This window comes from Peromyscus californicus, unplaced genomic scaffold (assembly GCF_007827085.1).
Source record: "Peromyscus californicus insignis strain IS unplaced genomic scaffold, ASM782708v3 Scaffold_18__1_contigs__length_77618521, whole genome shotgun sequence".
In the NCBI taxonomy this organism is placed as follows: Eukaryota; Metazoa; Chordata; class Mammalia; order Rodentia; family Cricetidae; genus Peromyscus; species Peromyscus californicus.
The window spans coordinates 60891004-60909996 of NW_026294480.1; the positions used below are offsets into that span (position 1 = coordinate 60891004).

At 47.4% G+C, this 18993-nt stretch overlaps 1 protein-coding gene across 2 annotated transcripts in view; it reads right to left on the reverse strand.

The window, feature by feature from the left end:
* Mtx3 (metaxin 3) overlaps positions 1 to 18993 on the reverse strand; it is a 104118-nt gene that overhangs the window by 42860 nt on the left and 42265 nt on the right. The window contains exon 10 of one of the 2 annotated variants that reach the window (XR_008219599.1): positions 13649 to 14581. The exons of the other annotated variant lie outside the window; for it this stretch is intronic. The gene's annotated coding sequence lies outside the window, so the exon portion shown is untranslated. Of the gene's footprint in view, positions 1 to 13648; positions 14582 to 18993 lie in introns of those variants that run through there. 2 annotated transcript variants of the gene reach the window in all.

Sequence of the window (18993 nt, forward strand, 5' to 3'; positions counted from 1 at the left end):
AGCACCCACACACTTAATTCTCCCTCCCAGGCCATCACAGGGAGTCAGTCCTCCAACACTGGATTAGTGGTATAGCACTGACCTGGATGGTTTGCCCATGGCAGGTGGCTCCTATGCAAAGCCTGGAATGACGTCAGGTTAACAGCAGGCACTGAAGAGCTCGTAGCTACTCTCCAGTTTCGAACCCAGAAGAGGGGAGAAATGGCACCCCACCATGCTCAGGTGGGCAGCCTGCTCCCAAATGTCCTGACTACATCCTGCTGTTCCTTTGATGGGCCCAACAGTTCTGTCACCTCTCCTGTCTCAATATTACCCTGTCCTCAATTGAGTTTGCATAATTCACTTCCTACCACCACTCTTTTCTGCAGGCTCCATGCCTGTCTCATGTATGTATGCCTCGGTGAGCAAAGGCCAGATGTGTGGCCATGTTGTGGGCATTCCATGAATATCAAATTGACCCAATGAACTGACGTTTTTCTGAGTTTGTGGACTAAGGTCTAGCTCAATTGACCTAAGTAACCTTTGAAGCATCTGGTCCAATGATGACATCCCCCAAGTGCTATCCATCCACATAGTTATCAACTTAATAACTATTTCTAGAATTTACTCTGTGCCAAGCACTAAAAATATAACATTGAGTAAGTTCTTACAGTTGCTTATGAATAATAATCAAAATAATTAAACAACTATGAAGCCTGTAATGGGTAGAAGGAACACTCCGAAGAGGAAGAGACAAGGGGGTGACATTTGAATAGTCATCAGGGATATTTCTGAGGAAAGAATATTTAAGATGAAACATTAAAGGATTAAAAACCAGTTTCAGCAAAGGTAGGAATATTTCAGACCAAGAAAGACCCTGAGAGAGGGAAAGGGGCTGACTTGAGAAAACCATCATGAGTGGGGTAGAGGGAGATGGGCATTATGATGGAGGGGGGGCAGTGGATGGGGCAGAGGGAGATGGCCTCTGTGATGGAGGGGTTAGGGCAGTGGATGGGGCAGAGGGAGATGGCCTCTGTGATAGAGGGGGTAGGGCAGTGGATGGGGCAGGGGGAGATGGTCTCTGTGATGGAGAGGGTAGGGCAGTGGATGGGGCAGGGGGAGATGGCCTCTGTGATGGAGGGGGTGAGACATTGACACCGCATGCTGAATAGAAAACTAAGAAGCTTGTTCGCAGGCATGTGTGGTGATGCAAGCTTTTACTCTTAGCACTTAGAAGGCAGGGGCAGATGGACGCTGTGAGGTCCAGTCCAGCCAAGATCGCAGAGTGAGACCTTGTCTCAGAGAAAAATGGTATCATAGAGGAGGGAATGTGTGGGTGATGTAAACTAGAGCTTGTTGCAAGAAATGGTGATGGTGTGGATTGAACCAGTAACTCTCTTCCATTTTTATTTTTTAAATATGGATAGGAGATCCAACAGGACTTTTAAAATAAAGTGAAGGAACAAAGAATCAAGAATGGTTGAGGTCCTGATCTACTTGAGCGAGTGGTGATGCATGCAGGGAGCGGCTGAGGGGAGAGGGCAGGATTCGGGGAAAGAACCATGTGTTCCCTTTTGGAAGCGTTACATTTGGGAAATTCAAGAACTTGCTGTCAGCTCCTTTCCTGGGCCTGCCCTGGATACGAAAAGCTCAGATTCTGTTGAGATTGCCCGACGTTCTTGGTGTTGTGGGATATTTGTACACTGTGTCAAGATATATTGCTGTGATTACTTTAATAAAAAGCTGAATGGCCAATAGCTAGGAAGGAGGTATAGGCGGGACTTCTAGAGACAGAGAGGACTCTGGGAAGAAGAAAGGAGGAGTCGCCAGCCAGACATGGAGAGGAGACAGGAGGTGCAAGTTGGAAGAGAGAACTCCATGTGGCAGAACATACATTAAAAATATGGATTAATCTAGTTATAAGAGCTAGCTGAGTCAAGCCTAAGCTAAAGGCCAAGCTTTCATAATTAAGAAATCTCTGCATCATTATTTGGGAGCTGGTGGGACAGAGAGATGCAATACATCTTGGGGCCTGAGGAGAGCCTTGGAATGAAGGTCCTGCTGGGCTAGAGGTGAGGAAGTACCAAGAGAACAAAGCTTGTCTCCAGCTGAGATGGACAGTCAACGTTCTTGGAAACTAAGGCCCAGGAGCTGGAGCGTCTGCCACTAACGACCAGGAGAGGTGTTACCCAATCAGGAAGGCAGGCCAGTGCCAGCTCTCAGCTCCATACCCTCCATTTCATGACGGGTCCCTGGTCCCACACGCCACTGGAATGGCAACCAGATTTAAAAGGGAGCTAGGGCCTGCCAGCTGGGTACTGCTCAGACATCTGTGGACAATCAGCAGCCTCCTCTGTATTTAGTACTACGCAGAAGTGACTTCACACTAAGAAAGTAAGCCTTTTGTTGACTGCTGCCCTGTCAAACACAAGGCGTTCTTTGTGGCTTGCTGGGCTTCTGGGGAAGGTGGCTGGGAACACTGTCTCCTCACTTATGCCCTGTGGGGTGGAGAGCACTGAGCTGGCTATTCACTTTCTTTCAGGCAAAGATGAGATCAAGTCCTGGTCTTTGGCAGTGAGCATCACTGAAGTCCTGCCGCCTGTCAGCCTAGGTCACAGCACTCCTGCTCCTTGGCTCTGGTGGCCTCTATTCTGCCCCTGTGCATTCTCTGTCTCCATCAGGATGCATGGACCCCATTTTCTCCCACCGCTCTGTGCTGGTAAGATTGCCTTTAGACACGCCTTCCCCGCCCCCCATCACTGCTGTGTTCCCCCGTGATCGGGCTGTGCTCATTAGCCACGGATTTCCACAACTGGGCAAAATCACACACCTAAAAAGACCTCTGACCCGTGGCCTGCAGTGACCTGCCCAGGACACCACCCTCTTACCTACAACGGGAGTCTAGGAATGTAGCGGGCTCTGTAGAGGTAACCTTGCAAAGAGCCAGATTGCAATCCTTGGTGACAACCCAGGAGACTCAACATTAACAGTTTCATATGGCCAAGACCTGACTAACAGCTGACTAATAACTAGCAACTTGGCTGAATTTTCCCCTGCGTCCAAATTAGGACTGACAATAAAGCCAAATAAGAACTAATAGACAGCCCCGTGGGGTCCCCATTTAACCACCTATAGCCACCCCACCCCAGCAGGCTTCCACCAGGTCTGAAGTCACCTTTTCCCACTTCTCTTCCTGCCGTTGAGTTTGACAATGACCACTTCCCTAGATAGAGCTGAATCACTGCCTTCCGCCTCTCTCCTTTGAGAAGTCTTCACTTATTTCCCAAGCCATTTACGGACCTTTCCTCTGTGGAATAATATTGGGTGACTGTATCGAGGGCTAGTATAAAAGAGGGTATAAGTTAAGGAGCTGTCACAAAGAGACCCCCAAACACTGGTCCAAACATGGCAATTGTGTCTGCAGGGAGAGCTGTCCAGGGTGGAAGATGACTCCTTTAGGGACATGTAGGGACCCAGGTTCCTTTTTCCCTGTCGCTCTGTTCTTGGCTGGCGTTCCTGATGGGAGCTGGCTCAGCCTCACTGTACCTGTGGTCTGTGTTTCCTCTGTCCTCCGCCACAGGAAGGAGGAAAGGGGACTGGTGAAGGTGAGCAGCTGCCCCAGCCAGGATGTGGGTAGAAATTGTGCGTATCACTTTCTCACACGGCTGGCAGAGCTGAACCACGTGGCTGCCCCCAGCTGCCAAGGAGGTTAGGACACAGCGTCTACCAGTGCGCAGCCGAAACTGGGTCCTTTTACTAAAATAACGAGAGACTGTGGATATGGGTGCTCCCGTTACCCTACGTACCGAGAGATGACAGAAAGCATCGCTTTTGCCCTCAGAGGCTAATGGTCCACAGTGATTCACGTGCAGCGGCAGGACCAGCTTTCTTCCCAAGTGTTGCAGACCATGCACACACTCCTTCAGCCTCTTTCCTCACACACCCCAGCTCCTGCCCACCCATGTGCTCTGGCGTACAGATCCATGCTGCACCTGTCATTCGGCTCCTGACCCAGGTGTGGGGTTGTTGTTGTTTTTCAGTCTTTTTGGGGGCCCGCCACCCAGCTCCCAAATAAATCACAAACGGAAGCTTATTATTACTTATGAATGCCCAGCCTTAGCTTGGCTTAGTTTCTAGCCAGCTTTCCTTATCTTATACTTTCCCCTTCTACCTTTTGCCTCTGGGCTTTTCCCGTTCTCTTACTTCTGTATATCTTACTCTTACTCCGTGGCTTGCTGGTTGTGTAGCTGGGTGGCTAGCCCCTGATGTCCTCCCCTTCTCTGGCTCCTTCTCCATCTCCTCACTCCTCCATCTCTTCTTTTCTCCTCCCACATTTCTCCCTCTATACATTCTCTCTGCCTGCCAACCCTGCCTATCCTTTCTCCTGCCTTGCTATTGACTGTTCAGTTCTTTATTAGACCATCAGGTGTTTTAGACAGGCACAGTAACACAGCTTCACAGAGTTAAACAAATGCAACATAAACAAAAGTAACACGCCTTAAATAATATTCTACCGCATGGGGTAACAGTCACCTCCATGCTGACATTGATTCCTCCTATCATTTATTTACACCACATTGACGAAGAGTTTTCAAATCCTGCCCATCACTGCTCACACAGTTGAGGGAGAGGGAGGCGCTCCCCACATGGTTGGCAGAGTACGTCCCCATTTGCTGCCCCATGTTATCATCGCCTCCAGTTGTCTGTGCTTTTGCTAAGTGTGATTTCAGGTGGGGACCAAGTCTGCCTTCCAGCATGGTATGCTCTACACCTGCTGAGGTCAGGCACACCGAGCTGGCTGACCGGATCACAGCCTTAATTTCTTAGGTGTCATCTCCTGAGTACACACTTCAGCCTTCCTTCTTCCCTCCTCACCGGGCCCTCCCATCCCCCTTCTGACAGCCCTGAGGGCACAGAGGGCCCCTTGAAGAGTGGGAAAGTTGAAGGTCCATGACAACATCAGCCATGTGTGCTATAGCGAGTCTTTCTCTGTACCACCCGCCAGCTCCCAAATAACCACATGGACACTTCTTATTAATTATGAAAGCTTGGCCTTAGCTTAAGCTTGTTTTTAACTAGCTCATATAACTTAAATTAACCCGTATTTATATTAATCTATGCTCTATCGTGTGTCTTTTACCTCTATCCCATTTTGTGTGTCCGACTCCTTCCGTGTCTCTGTCACACACCTAGATTCATCTCCTACTTCCTCTCTCCCTGCCCGGAAGCCCCACCTGTACCTCTTGACTGGCTGTGGGCCACTCAGCTTTTTACTAAACCAATCACAGCAATATATCTTCACACCGTGTACAAATACCCCACAACAGTTCCAATACCACAATCACCAAGTAACACCCCCCTGGTGCTTTTTCTTTGCAGAAAGAAGACAAGCCTCCAGGTCCGTGAAGTCTGGCTTCTGGCATATGAATTGAATCCCCTAGTCTGTCCCTTGTAACAGTGTATTTTCAAGTGGCACAGACTTAATCCCCACCCAGTGCATCCCAGCCCTCTGTTTGTAGCCGTTCCAGGGACTCTGTGAGTTCTGCTCTCAACCCACCGTCATGTAACTTCAGGCCAGGGCACCTCAAGCCTGAAAATGACCTGGACAACTGCAATCCCTTCAGCTCAATGAGAGATGTGTCTAACAAGGGTGGACGAGCAGTTCCGGGGGCAGAAGAGTGAGTCCTAGCAGGAGCAACGGCAGCCTTCAGCCTCAACTTCTGATGGTGCTCGTGGTTCTTCGTCCTCTGCTCAGGCAAAGAACACCGCTCCCCCAACTTCTTGAAAAGACCCATGACAGCCCCAATATTTCCTTTCATCTTTAGACAGTTTATCAACTGACCGCCCTGGCCTCTTCCTGAAGACGTTTCTGGGAAACCCTCCTTTCTCCACACCCTGCTCCACTTCCAGGAAGGTCTGCACATACTCACAGATGGCTGGCATGCCCCCCAACCCCTATCTCCTCCCAGGCAGCTTAGCACCTGCTTCTGCTGACCCCTGCTGACCTTGCCTGGCAACACAGCCCTGTCCTACTGGTGCCAGCCTGAGCCCATGACCTCTGTCTCTTCCATGCCCAAGCCTGCACTTACACGTGTCCTGCCTCAGCAATGCACCAAAAGTCACCTGAGTTTCATCCCTCCTGGCCTCCAGAGGAACAAAGTAGAGGTTTAAAATAAGACAAACTGGGCCTGAGTAGGGATGGGAAGACTGCCAATTACAAGTGCTTAATTCCAGGTTACGTGTTAGAAGAAAAAAACCAGAAACTGTTTCCACTTTTAAACAAAGTAAATGTCTGATGATAATTCTGACCTGAAAATGGGGCCGAGGGAAGGAAGAAAGAAAATAGATGTTCCTCATGACTGAATCCTCAGTGTGGTTCTTAAATCAGCCTTCGGCAGTGCTGGGATGGGGAGGTGGCCTTTTTCTGATTGGCATCAGCCCCCAGCTACTTTATGCTGTGGGACCCAAGGGCTGCATGGCTTTCCACACACCCAGAAGTCTCAAGGACCCCTGTGGCTTCTCCTTGTGAGCCTTCCTCAGCTTCATTCCTGCAGTGTGTGTGTGTGTGTGTGTGTGTGTGTGTGTGTGTGTGTGTGTGTGTGTGTGTGTGCTGGGGGTGGATTTAGCAGTTTCCTTACATTTAAGTGATTGGATTGTTCACGTTTCAACACCTGCAAATGCTTGAGAGACCCTTAATCTAGTCCCCAAGATCTCAGCCAGGAGCTGTTCCAGCTCTGCTCCGCCCTTTGCTAATCAGAACTAGAGCTGAGTTAATCCCTTCAGAGGTTCAATTATTTTGTGTGTGCAGTAACCATCTGGGGATTATGGCAAAGCTCTACAAACTTAGCAGAAGTATAGAGCTAATGGATAGAAGGCACCTGCTTTGCAGCTCGGAGAAGCAATTTTAGCTTAGCCTTGCCTTTACATGGGTTTGGGTGCTTTAAAATCCAAATGTGAAAGGCAAGGACCAGGGTGGTGCAGGGTTCATTAATTTCTCAAACATACTTGGTGGGGGCACTGCTCTGCCAATCACTTGCAAGAACAGGAAGTTCTAGCAAGAACAGGAAGAAAGGGGAAATGGACAGATGTAGACTGGGGAGAAAAATCAATGTGTGGGCTGTCTGAGGTTTCAAGCACCTAGGACCAGTGCAGCTCAAATCCCTGGTGGGGAGTAGCTTCCATATCTCCCTTTGCCTATTGTTGCTCTGATTGGTTAATAACTAAAGTGCTGATTGGCCAGTAGCCAGGCAAGAAGTATAGGCGAGACAAAGAGAGAGGAGAATTCTGGGAAGTGGAAGCCTGAGTCAGGAGACGCTGCCAGCCGCCATCATGAGAAGCAACATGTAAAGATACTGGTAAGTCACGAGCCACGTGGCAAGGTATAGATTTATAGAAATGGATTAATTTAAGATGTAAGATCTAGCTAGAAAGAAGCCTGAGCCATTAGGCTATACAGTTTATAAATAATATAAGCCTCTGTGTGTTTACTTGGGTCTGAGCAGCTGTGGGACTGGTGGGTGAGAGAGATTTGTCCTGACTGTGGGCCAGGCAGGACCAAGAAATCTTCAGCTACAACCTTTCCCACCCACTGCCACAGAGTTAGCAGCCTTCCTATGGGCTAGAAATCATACTGTACATGGGCTCTTCCGGGAGCTCGTGCAATTATAGACCTTTCCATGTTAATCCTGTAGGAAGATGCAGCTAGCAAAGAGGGAAGGAAAGTCCCGCTGGAGGTTCCACATGCACAGTGAAGAGGGGAAAAGAACAGTGTTACTTATAGATCAATTCATTGATTGCTCCATTGGTGTCTATGGATGATGGTGCAAGATTACTCAGTGTGAGAATGATATAGTTCATGAAACTTCATTGTGGAGCACATCCTGTGAGGATAAAGGAAAAACTGGTGGTTGGTTTGTAGATAACCTGTCGCTTGGCAAGATTAAAAGCCTACTACCCTACATAGGTCTCACACATACAGATTCCCTTTTTTTAAACATGCTCATTTGGATCTGAAAAACCTCTGACTTAGAATTCCACTTGTCAGAGGGCTGGAGCCCTCCGACAGGCAAAGCCTCTAGATGCGCACTCAGCCTGCCTGGGATCTTTGCTGTGCCTAGCCACTTGGCATTCCTTGAGAAAGAGCTTTAAAGAAGACTGGGCTCCAAAGAGGTAGATGGGCTTTAACAGGACAGGGTTAGGCATGTTGTATTGCAAGCGCATCAGCAGGGCAATGATGATGAGGCCAAGTTTCTAGAGATATTGTTTTTATATCTGATTTCCTTAGAGGACTACCTAAATGCTCGTAAAACAGCTAAAAGAACCCACCCAAACATGTATCCTTTATCAGATGCATCAGCCATCTGCTGTCACAGTAATAGCTGCCATCACAAGCAACCACGAAACCCCAGTAGACACAACAACAGGCGTTTACTTTGCTCAGAGTCAAGCCTGTCTGTAGGTCATTTGGGCCAGGCTCAGATGGGCAGCTCTTCTGGCCTCAGCTGCGCCTGCTCAAATGGCTTTAACTGAGTTGACCCCATTTAGATGTCTCATCCATCTTTCTTCCTGTGACGGGCTAGCCCAGGCTGTTCTCATCCTGACTGCTGAAAAGCAAGAGGGCAAGAAGGAAGTCATACACGCTCTTACAGTCTAACGGTTGGTCTCACCTTTGGGGATGGATACTTCCTTAGCTAAAGCAAGCCATATAACCTGGTTTAGAAATAGAGATTGGGGCCGGGTGGCGGTGGCTACACCTTTAATCCCAGCACTCAGAAGGCAGAGCCAGGGGGATCTCTTTGAGTTTGAGGCCAGCCTGGTCTACAGATTGAGATCCAGGACAGGCACCAAAACTACACAGAGAAACCCTGTCTCGAAAAACAAAAACAAAAACAAAAAGAAGAAAGAAAAAAGAAAAAGAAATGGAGATTGAGTAGAGGAACTCCAGTTACCTGGGAAAAGATGGAGGATACAGAAGTGGCACAGAATTAGGATGACAGTAGTCCCTTTCATTCAAGGAGATGCATTCCAAACCCCCAGGCCTGAAGCCGTGGATAGTACTAAACTAAACTCTACCTATGCTCTTTCCTCCAATACATACATATGGTCAAGTTAAAACTATAAATTCAGCATAAAGGAGATAAACAATATTAATGATAAAATAGAACACTTGTAATAATGTAATACTATAATGAGAGAGCTTCTATCACACTTCTCAAAAGGTGTACCATTCAAAATTAAGAACTGTTTGTTTCTAGAATTTTCCAATTAAGACTTTCAGACCGGATGGCTCAGGGTTTAATGGTACTTGCTGTTTTTCCAGAGTGCACCAGGCAGCTCATGACTGCCTGTAGCTCCATCTCCAGGGCATCTGACACCGTCTTCTGACCTCCACAGACCCCTGCATGCACATTCCAGCGCACAGAGAGACACCCAGAGACATAGATTAAACAGTAAATCCCTGAGAGGAGATAGACATCTTGAACTGCCCAGAAGGTCATTCATTGATTCCTGTCTAAGCCCGACTCCAGGAGCCTGAAACCTTGTGGCTACACAGAAGGAGGAGGTATGGCAAAGAGCGAGAACACGCCCCCTTTAGAGTCAATCTGAACGGGGTGGGGGCTGGGGGTGGGGGAAGGCTTCTCTGTCACTGAGACATGATACCATCACTGGGGAAGAAACAGTCTGTTTCCCCAAACTTTAAGAAGTACAGGTTGGCAAAACAGTCTCTCTGGATATTGTCCCCTCTTACCTGGCGAGAGCATTTTCCCCTGCATCATCCCTGACCGATGTGGTGCCCACTGTCACCCTGTGAGAGTGTTTTCCCTGGGGTGGTTCCCTTAGCCCTTGCCCACCGTCACTCCGTGAGTGTGCCCCAATTTATTCTGTAATGAGCTCCATCTTCTGTCAGTATGCTGTGCTCTGTGTGTCTCATCGGAATTCTTTGCACCCATATCACAAGGTCTGGGGAGCCCAGAGGAGTCCAGAGCAGGATCTCAGTAACTCGTGGGCCTGGTGCATAAAGCAGTTGCCCACTACCGTACTTTTCTGGTTTCCCTTGAGTGATTCTCAAGTCTTACACCCCCTTTCTTCCCTTCAGGTTTCCACTTTACACCTGCGCCTCCCCAGCAAGCTGCCTGCGACATTCCCAGGGATGTGTTGTAGATAATTATTAATAAATACCAACAAACACCTCTCCAGGAGCCCTTGATTAGGGAGAGGTGATGCAGTGCCGCTGTTTACGTGAAATGAAGGTGTCCTTCCCAGCTCCACCCACATCTGTGAAGTGTTTACAGAGAAGCTGGATTTGAACAGCACACCTGTCGGTGTCCCTGTCCCCGCCCCCCCCCCCCCCCCCCCAGTGTCCCTGCCACTACAGCATCACGGTAGCAGGCTGTTCTCTCCATCCCCTCCCCATCCCCCATCACTACCACCCTTGTGGGAGCCTAGCCAGCTCAGAGAGGCTTGGTGACAGTGTTTGTGAATGGAGCCGCTATAGATGGGATCCGAGGCAGGGCAGGGCTGGTATTGGCTGTTTGACCTTCATCTCAGGGTCTGCCATTTTCTGGGACTCTGATTTCCACTAAGTGCAACCGACCTCAAGCTAGATTAAAGTAAGTGGTTGTCGCGTGGTGCCCCAATCTGAGGTCACAGCTGAGAAAGGGATGAAGGTTGTCAAGAGCGGGGTGTAAAGGCGGTGGGGGGGGGGAGGGTCTTCCTGAATCTTTTTAACTGACTGCCTAACTGGTCTCTAGCCCGCATTGGCCCATGCTTCTGGCCAGAGATGGCTGCCTCTTGCCTTCAGCACCTGCATATTAACAGCTGCAGCTGCATGCCGGTTAATCCCACATTCAACTTCCTGGGAAAGGAAATCTTATGGGCTTGATTTTGGAGGAGCTTCCTCCTGCCTCAGGAGGGAGAAGACAGGGAAAGGTGTTGATGTGGGCTTCATCCATTTCCAGAGGACTATGGGTCTGCAGTCCAAATAACTCTGTGGATATTAATACCGAGCAAAAGTTTCCAAAGCTCTTTTTCTTTATTTATTTATTTGTTTGTTTATCTTGTTTTTTCTTTCATTTTTCTTTATTAAGAAATTTTCTACTCACTCCACATACTATCCACAGATTCCCCCTCCTCCCTCCTCCCACTCCACTCCCCCCAAAGCTTATTTTCTTATCTGTCAAGTAGACAGGACATTAGAATCCACCTCTCTGCAGTACTGAGAAAAATGGAATCATTTCACTAAGTTAATAAGAAAATATGAGAAAAAAAGATGCTTTTCTGTGACCAGCCAAGCACTAAGCTATTAACTTGTGGTTCATGTGGTGAGTCCTTTTGTTTATATCCTGTGAAACCGCTTAAGGAGTCAGTGTGGGGCAGTGTGAGGTCAAGCAGGGTTTCCAGGGGACCCATCACTGCTTCTAGGTCTTTGATGCACTAATTTAGGGGGTTGCTTCAAATAATGTAGAGTGACAGTTACGATAAAAATAAAAGAGAATAGCATATTGTTGAAATACAGTCACTAGTAGGGAAAGTGTTCTTCACCAGCCCCTGGGGCCCACCCTCCTGGACCACTCTCGTGGGTGGCTTCTGTTCAGGCATCCACACAGCTGGAATACAGACTGACCCTAAGCGGTGGGGTGTCCCTATGAAGTGGGACACTCCTTGAACAGCCTTCTTGCTCACTCTTCCCTTGTCACTATTCGCGGGCTCTTGTCTTCCGTGACCACTGCTCAGTACTCCCTTGTACACTCAGCAAAGTCACTGCTGCTAGGAGCACATGCCGTCAGGCAGCGGCTGCTGGAAAACGTCGCAGTCAGACCACAGATGTGTTCCCTTCTCAAATCATTTTCTTTGTTCCCTCGGGACATCCCAATGCCCTTGGAAAAGTGAGAGGTGGTGGGGAGACCACGCAGAGGCAAAGGCAAATATGAACGCATCCCCTCGCCTGGCTGAGTCAGAACAGGATGTCCAGCTGAACAGTTAGAAGCCCAGGCCTCAATAACTCACTTTGAAAACAAAATGGTTTCGACTTTATCTTCAGATGTAAGAGCTCAGAATAGTACCAAGACACGTTTAGCGATGCAGTTCAAATGGCTAGCCTGGGGGTCCCCACGCCATTGGATCCCTTTTTCTCTGATAACCACAAATCCATCCTAAATTCATACCCCAAATCATACGATCTAGACAAGAAATGCCTGCTCTGTTGATGGGGATGGAGAGTCCGAAGCAGAGAATTTGCTCACTTTCCTTCTGGCACCTCGTCGTTATCATACCAAGGGGGAGAAAGGTGACAGTGAGCAAGTGAGCACGTTAATGTCCCCCACACCTACTCAAGTCACGCTAAAGGAGAGAAAAGGTCCCCATCTGTGCCCTCACTCAGTGTTTGTGCAGTGTCTGTCTGTCACATTCCAAGCCCTGGTTTGTATGAATGAGAGTCTCCACAGAGCTTCAGTTTTACAGAAGGATGCAGACTAAAGCTGAACAAATCAGACATAACATTTAAAATGATGACTGTTGTGAATAAAATATACTAGGGAAGGGGAGTAAGGAGCCCGAACATTTCCTCTGTCTACTTTCTTTTTAAAATTGTGTGTGTGTGTGTGTGTGTGTGTGTGTGTGTGTGTGTGTGTGTGTCTGCACACATAGAGGCAGGGCTGACATTGGGGTGTCTTTTCCTCATCATTTTCTGAAACAGGGTATCTGCCTGACCTTGAAGGTCACCGCTTTGGCTGGAATGGCTGGACATAAAGGTCCTGGGATCTTCCCGTCTCTCCTCGACAGTGCCGGGGCTACAGGTGGATGCTGCCCCACTCCATCCTGGGGATCCAAACTCAGCTCTTCCTGTTTGTGCAGCAAACCCACGAAGTCACCTCCCCAACTCCTCCTTGCCTGCTTTCAATAGTTATTAGTTTCCTAGAGTTGCTTAAAATATCACACACGATGGCAGAAATTTATTCTCTCATATTTCTAAAAGTTAGAATGCAGAAATCAGGATGCTGGAGAGGCCATCCTCTCTCCAGAAGCCCCAGGAGATGCCCTTCCTCCTCTGCTCTGGCTTCTGATGAGTCAAACATCCTTAGCGCTCCTTGGCTTGGACGACACAACTCCAGTCTCTGCTTCCGATATCATGTGTCCAAATTCCACATTTGAAAGTCAGGATATGGACACTGGACTTACGGCCTGTGATGGTTGAATTGTCAACCCGACACAGCCCAGAATCGCCTGAGGAGCAAGTCTCAACCAGGGAGTGTCTAGATTAGTTTGGTCTGTGGGGGATTATCTTGATTAGTGGGAACACTCACCCTCTGTGGGTGACACCATTCCCTGGGTAGGGGATGCTAAGCACTAGTATGCATGCATTAACTTATTCTTTCCCCTCCCCTCCCCTCCCCTCCCCTCCCCTCCCCTCCCCTCCCCTCTCCTCTTCTCTTTACCCTCTCTTTCTCTTTGTAAATTAACCCATTTATCGCAGGCTAGGCAAGTCTCAAACAGTAGCACACGCCTCTACTGGCCTTTCGGTCCTTCAGTCTGGATAGACTTCATTGTGACGGCAGAAGTCATGTTGGAGGTCCAGGCCCCACCAGCTGCTGTTTTTATGCAGGAACCACAGTGCCAGATGCCAACGGCCCGTCTCTTCATCTGGGTCTTGCCACAGAAGGAGCAAGTGTACTTGTCGTGCTGGCTGATTTCAATTTTCTTCACCATTTTCCAGAGGGAGTCACCACAGCAGGTCCTATGATATTTCTCAACGATCCTGACCTTCTTGGTTTGTTTAGCCATGTTACCGGAACCTAAGCCCAAGCCAGGAGAGGACTGGTCTCTGCTCTTCACTGTGGGTATAATGTGACTGGCTGCTTCCAGTCCCATCTCTGCAGTGACAGACTACAGCCGGGAATTGTTAGCCAAATATACTTTCTCCCTTAAGTTGATTTTTGCCAGGCCATTTTATCACAGCAACAGGAAACAAAACCAAGACAGTAACGGTTTGACTGTGGTATAGATTCATCTGAGCTTGGTTATATCTACAAAGACTTTCTGAAGAAGTCCACATTCATAGGGAATAGGTATCGTATATCTTTTAGTCTGGAGTCATGGCGATAGGAAAGACTGTCTCCTTGAGAGTGAAGTTAACTCAGGCAGCTAGCTGGGTGTTGTGGAACACTGTCCCCTGGGCATGGATGCCACATCCACCTTGAATAAGAACAGATTACTCACACAAGACCCTCACAAGATGGGACCCATTAACATTCCCTCCAAAAGGAGAAGAGTGAGAAGGTCATGAGGCCTTCCTCCGAGATTACAGCCATGCACTGACTCTCCTCTGCCCCGACTTTCTCCTAGGGGGTGTGAGAGTACAGAGGAGGTCAAAGGTTAACTGAAGGGGGCACTGGAGTAACAGAGCTTTTGTAAATCATCACTCAGGCTTGAGGTAGGACTTCTTGGTGACATAGCTGTGTTTTCTTGCATTTATGTTTCTTTGTTTTTCTTTTTTGATAATCTCATATATGTATAAAATGTTGGTGTCTGGGTTTTAGTTTTTTCTTTTCACAAGTTTTATATATGTCTTTTGATCAGATTACCAAGATAAAGCAGGCAGAAGAAGCTGCAACAAGAAAGACAAAAATATAATTTGAATCCACAGATACTTTTGAGTGTCTAGAAACTAATACTTGGAATGATAGATAGGTCTGACTCCACTTAAAACAACATTTCTATAGCATGAAAGACATTATTGATGTAGCTAAAACAACAAGCAATCAGGAATAATTTTTATAATATACCTGAGTGACTAAAGATTATTATCTAAAACGTTTTAAGCATCTACACAACCCTCCCACACATAGAGAAAATGAGAAAAAATATAAATAGGAAATTTATATAAGAGAAAATAAAAATAAATTAATAAAATATAATTAATCATATTAATAATCAAATAAAACATTGAAACAATACTATGTATCATGTCAGATTGGCAAAAGTTAAAAGTGTATTATTTCTGGGTTTGGTCAGGGTATGGGGAAACAGGTGTGCCAGCATAATGCTAGTGGAAACACAAATCATTAGGAGAGCCCCTGTGAAGAGCAATCTGGTAGTTAGTACCTACTAAAAAATAATTAGTACCTACTAAAAAATGAAAATCCCCTTACTATCTGACCCAGCAATTTTTCTCCCTATATCTACCCTCAAGAAATACCTAATGTACAAGAAGTCACACTGAAGATGATCATTTCTTGTAACAGTGAAATATGGGAAACAATCTGAATATCCAGCCACTGAGAATTATTGACTCTAGAACACTGCACAACACTTTAGTAGAAAAAGACACTGAATATATAGACCTTCAAGATATATTACTGAGTCAAAACTATACGCAGTTGCAGGCACCAAAAATAAGGTACTTTATGAGATTTGGAAAGAAAGCAAAAGGAGGCATAGCTCTGTGTGCTCTGTACAACAGAAAGCTCTAGAAAGATATAAAGCAAGATCTAGAAGGAAATTCATCCACTAATGAGAGCAGTTCTCTAGGGATGAAGAGAAGACACAGAGAACTTCGATTCATAAAGAGAGAATGGTAGTTTGAAAGTAGTTGGCCCCCATAAGCTCATAGGGAGTGGCACTACTAAGAGGTATAGCTTTGTTGGAGTAAGCATGGCCTTGTTGGAGGAAGTGTGTCTCTGTGGATGCAGGCTTTGAGGTCTCATATATGCTCAAGCCATGCCCAGTGTCTCAGTTCACTTCCTGTTGTCTTCAGGATCAAGAGGTAGCTCCTTCTCCACTCTCAGCTCCTTTTCCAGCACCATGTCTCTCTCCACACTGCCGTGTCTTGCCATGATGATAATGGACTAAACCTCTGGAACTGTAAAACACCCAATTAAATATTTTCCTTTATAAGAATTGCCGTGGTCATGGTTGTCTCTTCACAGCAATAGAAACCCTAACTAAGACGAGAGTATACTCACACTATTGAGTGTTTGAAAATAAGTTGCTCAGAACTACTAAAATCAATAATAAACACTGTGAAAGACGAATATGAGATGGTGAGACAGGGCTTCCGCCTTATGGGAGGGGTGGTATAGGTTTGTCTGGGGCCCTCTGCAGACCTGGGCCTGAGCTGTGGTGGTCCCTGAGTGCAGGGAGAATTCCATGGAGACTGGGCTTCCTGAAGCAACGTATCTGGAGAACACAGAAGGGCCTTGTCATCCTGAACCTTTCTAAAAATGGATGTATAGTTTGTCTAATGATAAAATAACCCAGGCTTGCCCCCCAATTCTAACTGATACAGAAAAATATAAGGAAGAAATAGTTCTCACGCCCCATTCCACCTTCTGAAGACCACATCGTTGGGGGTGTACACACTGCCCTGGCTCTTCTAAGATCCAAGCTAATGCCAGCAACAAAAAGAGCAGCCCCAGGCTCACCCAGGTTGTAAGCAAAGGGTGACTTTATTCATATCCTCAGTTAGGCTACGTCAAGGAAGGATCTGTCTGAAACCCGGTGTGAGCGGAAACTGAAAGGGGTACAAATAGCTTCTAGATAGGTTAAATGGTGCTTCTTTCTCTAAAAATGGAAGACATGCCTATTTCTTGAAACTACGTTACCCCTGTGGAAATGTCCAGTCTCACACAGATGGCAGATCCGTCTTGGCTTTCTGGATGCACAGGTCATAGATGGCACCTCTGCATCTTCTCAAAGTCATCCTAAGGTGTTTGGCCAATGGAATGGGGAGAATAGAGCTGGAAATGCCTGCGTGGGAAAGCTTTTCCTTTCCTCCTTCCCATTGATAACTCCTGAACCCTTTTTAGCCAGACACTTGTCAACAAGAGATAAACTATACAGAGGCTTAGGAGGGAGGATGGACAATTGCTGGTTCAGAATTGGGCCAGGCCCTGGAACCACTTGGATGGCCTATATTTAGGGCAGAGGCCTTGTTTTCTCCTTAGAAGGACAAAGGAATCTCTGTGTGGTCAAGGTCCCCTGGGAGTGTCATCAAACAGAGTCATGTGTCTGGGGTCAAAAATTGGCTAGATTTCACATCCTGGCTTTTCTGGGTTCTAGGTCAGCACTGGTGGACACTGTGCCTTTGCACATAACCCCACACCCAAGCTGTTTTCTGTCTTATGTAACATACTTCATAATATCTCAAGTCCCACGGTATGGAGAATATTGTGCCCATTTCTAGGGTGGCCAATAAGGACGAGACACTCAGCTTTGCCTTGAGAAACTTACAAGTAACCCAGATAGATATGAACAGACCTTACACTAATTCAGATGGAATAAAAAATACATTGTAAATACCAGGGGGGTGTGCCTAACTCTCACCCAGGAAGCAGAGGCAGGAGGATTGCTGTAAGTTTGGGCCAGCCCATTCAACATAGTAAATTCCAAGCTAGCCAGAACTACATAGTGAGGTTCTTCCTCACAAAAATAAAACATCAAAAAAGAACAGAGTTTCTTGGGGCACCCCGTAACACTAACGCCAAGGGTAAGGGGAGGAAACAGCATGTCATGAGCCGGCCAGTTCCCAGAGTGCTTTCACATCAATATGCTTAATCGCGTGACTGTGGGGTACCTTTAACAAAGTGGCATTCTTGCTCTCGGCCAGCCACAGTGTTCTCTGATGTATTCCAGAGTGTGTTTGCCACACACAGTATTAACCCAGTCTTCCAGCTAACTTCCATTTCTTCCTTCTGGACCGAGTTCCCAACCCCTCCTGTTCGAGCCTCTCTCCTCATCCTTACTGATTGCAGTGTGGCTAAAGGCTGTCCTTAGCTGTTGAGTCAACACATACAGCCTGTTGATCAAGTCAGAACACGCACTCGGCAAACATAGCCGAAGGATTATGGACTGAGTAGAGAGATGTTCTGCCCCTTTTCTAATGAAGAGACTCTCCATGTGGAGCTATTTTGACATGTTAATCATGCCCCCCACACAGAAGCTTTGCCTTCTGCCCCTGCTAGTAAACAAAGCCGTCAAGAGTGGGTCCATAGGCCCTTGTCCATATTTCCCAGTCTATACTTTTGCTGGAGTTTTTCCTGAGGCATTAGGAGCTTGGGATTGTTTATAGCCTTGTGTGGGACTCGGGTTATGATGCTGCCCTGCCTCCTGACCTTGGAATTGTGGCCCTAAATCAAGTGACATGTGCTGATTCAAATGACCTTCTTCAGGTCCCCAGATGTGCACAGCAGCAGCATCTGCATCTCAGTTCTGAGCCGGAAGTCCCTTCGAAACCCACCACCCTCTCTCCTTCCCCGTGGATAGTTTCTGATTCCGTGCTGGTCCTTGAAGGAGCTCAGCTGCCAATGGTCTGTGTGTCACAGGCTTCAGTTTGCCTTCGGAACTTTCTTGTTTCTTTCTTTCAGGATTTCACTTTCTGGGAGAACACTCCTCCAGGGTCATGTGAAAACACAGCCTCCCTGCCTTTATTCCCTCACCAAACCTGGTCTAGGCTTGTCAGATGTGTAGATTCTGCTAAAATACTTTGGAGTCTCCCTTAGTCCCAGGAGGCGGTTTCACAATGTCCCCAGCAAGGCGGCAGTCTTTGGTTAAAGAAAGTTCCCTCTGGAGGGCAAGGGAGAGTCCCCCAGAACTCCTCAATTCCTTCCCCAGCCCCCTGCCACCTCTCTACTGGCTGCTGCTCCACACAGGGAAGAACGAAGACTGACGAGTCTACAGCCCACCTTTCTGGGGTTCCTCTCCTGCCTCCACCCCCACCCATGCGCCACTGCATGCTGGAGATTAAAGAACCTCAGAGCTCCGTGAATCCTCAACTGGAAACTCCTTTTAGCCAATCAGCGCCCGTTTTGTATTTGGGAAGCGCGGGGCTGTGATTTTCTTTGGGAAACTACTTTTTACCCACCGTGTTTGGCTTCGAGGAAACTTCAGTCCACGTGCTGCCATTTCCTGTGGACTAAACCAGGCCCGTTCCACCGTGAGCTGCAGCAGGAACGAAGTAAGAGTGGGAGCAGGCAGTGTAGACTCCTTCATCCTAGCATCCTTGCTCTCCAAGACCGCTGA